The sequence below is a fragment of the Mus musculus genome, chromosome 12, assembly GCF_000001635.26.
Source record: "Mus musculus strain C57BL/6J chromosome 12, GRCm38.p6 C57BL/6J".
NCBI classification, from domain to species: Eukaryota; Metazoa; Chordata; class Mammalia; order Rodentia; family Muridae; genus Mus; species Mus musculus.
In genome coordinates this window covers 38,981,363-38,984,574 of record NC_000078.6, presented here as the reverse complement: position 1 = coordinate 38,984,574, position 3,212 = coordinate 38,981,363, and the positions used below count along the sequence as shown (strand labels likewise).

General features: G+C 44.3%; 1 long non-coding RNA gene across 1 annotated transcript; it reads left to right on the top strand.

Annotated features, from left to right (window-relative positions):
* The first annotated feature begins 574 nt into the window (after positions 1-574).
* Gm34662 lies at positions 575-2,137 on the top strand. Its single transcript, XR_381457.1, has 2 exons — positions 575-614; positions 1,968-2,137. It is a non-coding gene; the product is annotated as a predicted gene, 34662 (long non-coding RNA).
* Positions 2,138-3,212: the final 1,075 nt, after the last annotated feature.

Genomic DNA, 3,212 nt, shown 5'->3' with positions numbered 1-3,212 from the left:
GCATATGTGACATTAAGAGAAGAGGAAGGTCCCTGGACAGCCAGCCTGTGGTAGATGGAAGAAATGCATCCAAGCACCTTAGTGATGTGAGCATCACTAAGATGGATGACTGTTTATGGAGAGTCTACTGAGCAACAGGCAGACATGAGGAGGCCATAGTGAGGTACTGGTCCAGGCTGCCACCAAGAGTCAGGTCCAAGTCCAGGGTCTTATGACACCTCGGGTCTGTGTTGATGTCCTGGGCCCATGTTATCACCAAAGACTGAAGGAATGTACTAAGTAAGCCTTGCCCATCATCAGCCACAACACTTGGGAGAGTTGGCTCTGCCCCATTGCCTAAGCAGCACAGTAGAGCTGACTCTGATGTCAGTGAGAGAGAGTGAGCTACCCCTGAGAGTGTGAATGTGGGATAACTGGTCTCAAGCGTAGTCTGCTGTACGGTGGCATGGGCAAAGGAGATGCCCCCCACTCTTTGCCACCTGTGGCAGGAGGGGAAAAGCTGTCTGTGAGGTCATAAAGACTGGGAGAGCTGGCCCTTCCCTTGACAGACTGCAGCATTGGGGAGACCTTGCCTGGGCAGCACAGTAGAGCTGACCCTGGTGGCAAAAATGCAGGTAAGCAGGACACAAGTACCTGAGAGCAGGAGAGTAGACCTTGCCCCTTATCAGCTGAAGCATTGGGTGAGCTAGCTTGAAAAGTGCTGGAAATCTTGTATTGGTGTTATGAGCTCACTAGAACGGGCAATCTATCCAACTCAGCTACCTCTCAATCCCAGATCTGGGGCTTTTAATTGGCCCACCCCAACATCTACTCCATCTGTTATTTGCTAGAGCCCATGAAAGTGTCAGTCCTGCAGATCCAAAGCTGCAGGACCTTCATGACATGGGATAACAACAGGTTATCTGAGAGAAGTTCAGATGAGCATCCAGTATAAATGGTGTTGCAGAAGCCAGAGGCCTCAGACTAGACTAATGACTTATTGAAGTGAAAACTTGCAAGTAAAGATACGTGGCTAAAAAGGTATACTCTGTTATGATAATAAGATCTTTTTTATTCTATATTATTTTATTTGGGGATTAGGTTGCAAGGGCAGAGGGCAGATTCAAAGGGACAGAGATGAGTTGAATAGGTGCATGATGTGAAATTCACAAAGAATCAATAAAAAGTTTTTTTTAAACAAAAAGGAGGAGAGGGAGTATAAAACACAATAAAAATAGATCCTAGAAAGTTTAGTCTGTATTGTATCTCTCAATTCTTAGGTATACTATAAAAAGCAATTTGATTTTCATTTGAGTAAATTTAAGTAAGGGACTATAATTGTTAAAAGACTTTTGTCTGTAGTTAAATACTTGGAATGGAGATTTAAAGTTGTATGGTAAGTTAGCCCTCATTTTTATGACTGAAGGTGCTAGAGGCTTTGAAATGTTATCACGAGTTGGCAGCTGGGCTCTAGTTTGCCTCCATTCTTTCAATTTGTTTCATGATACCTGCTATCAGCATCAATACACAGTGTTGCCAGCTGCTCTTCTGTGCCCCAGTAGCCTCATGCCATGCACCTATTATGTACAATTACACAACCATTTCCAACCACTTAAATCTAGAATCAGCCCAAAACAACAAAGGTTTCTGCTCAAATGCAGCATATTCTATGTTTGTATTCAGGTATAAAATTATTTTAATAAAGGTTTCATGTAAAGTTTCAGATTGTAAGATCCTGCTAAAGATCAGAATTTCTCTCTCTGTCTGTCTGTCTGTCTGTCTGTCTCTCTCTCTCTCTCTCTCTCTCTCTCTCTCTCTCTCTGTGTGTGTGTGTGTGTGTGTGTGTGTGTGTGAATATGGATATTCTACTGAAAACTGAGGGAGATGTTGCTTTCTGTGATTCTGTTATTCATGTTACCAGAGCTGGAAACAGATGGCACACCACCTGACTCAGAAGAGTCTAATGTAAGATTCATTGTACTTCACAGGAAATTGAGGATTAAGCAATAATACAGAAGGTGACACAGCACATCAGTAACCAGTCACACAGTATGATACAGTCAAGTGGCAAAGGGAGAAGAGAAAAAGACAAAGAGAAAATGAAGTCATCTAACTTTAGGTCTTGATGATTGCTATATTAAAACACAGTCACCCTCTATCCCAGAACTTTGACTGAAGCAATAATAGTTTGCTTTCTCAAAGACTTCAATTATGTGATTGTTGTTAGGATTAAAAGATTGTTCTGGGGTATGGTGTGGGGAGCGGGTGTGGTGGCAGTCCCAAAGGCGCCAGGGACTGCAGCTAAGTCATATGACTTGCACCTGACTTCCTCATATAAACCACAAACATCTTGAGAGCTGCGCAGGTGTACCAGGATACAGGTGAATCCAATTTGGTGGAGATTTGCCCCTGCTGCCCTGATTAGCTGAAGCTGCGTGCCTGGTGAGGTGGCGTGGCCTGCTGTGTGTGGATGAGAACTGAGAGTATAAAAGAGTGAGAGGCCCGGGTTAGAGGGAGAATTATTATTTGAGAGAGGATTGTTATTATTGGGAGATATAAAAACAAGGGAGATATAAACAGGGGAGATATAAAAACAAGGGAGATATAAAAACAAGGGAGATATAAAAACAAGGGAGATATAAACAGGGAAGATATATAAACAGGGGAGATATAAACAAGGGAGATATATGGAGAAAGAAGAAACAGGACTGAATAAATGTGTGCAGAAGGATCCTGTAGCAGCGTCGTTCTTCCTGGCCTGTTGAGCGCGCGCAAGAATTGGTGCCGAAACCCGGGACGGGACGAGAAGACCTGGGACGAGAAGACCTAGGACGAGAAAACCCGGGAAAAGAAACATCTTCAGGCAAGAGCGAAGACCCCCTGCTACAGGGAGGATTCAGAACTGCATAACGGGGAAGAAGGGGTTAATAAAGGTTCCCGTGAAACAGACTGTTGAGAAGGATCCGGCGTGGATTCAGAACTCTTCAGCTGGGGAACGGTACTGATGAAGAGAAAGAAGAAAGATGAAGACTGAATAAACTGCTGTTAGAAGGACTGGTGGTCGCGTCGTTCTTGCTGGTCAAGAGTGGGCGTGACAATTGGTGGCCCGTACGGGGAACCGACTCCCCCACAGAGTTCAGAACTTTCAGCAGTCAGTGGTTGCTGGCAGGGTAAGTTCATGGTGAGTGAAACTTGCGACCCCAGGAGTTTGGGAAGGACCTCGGATAAAATAG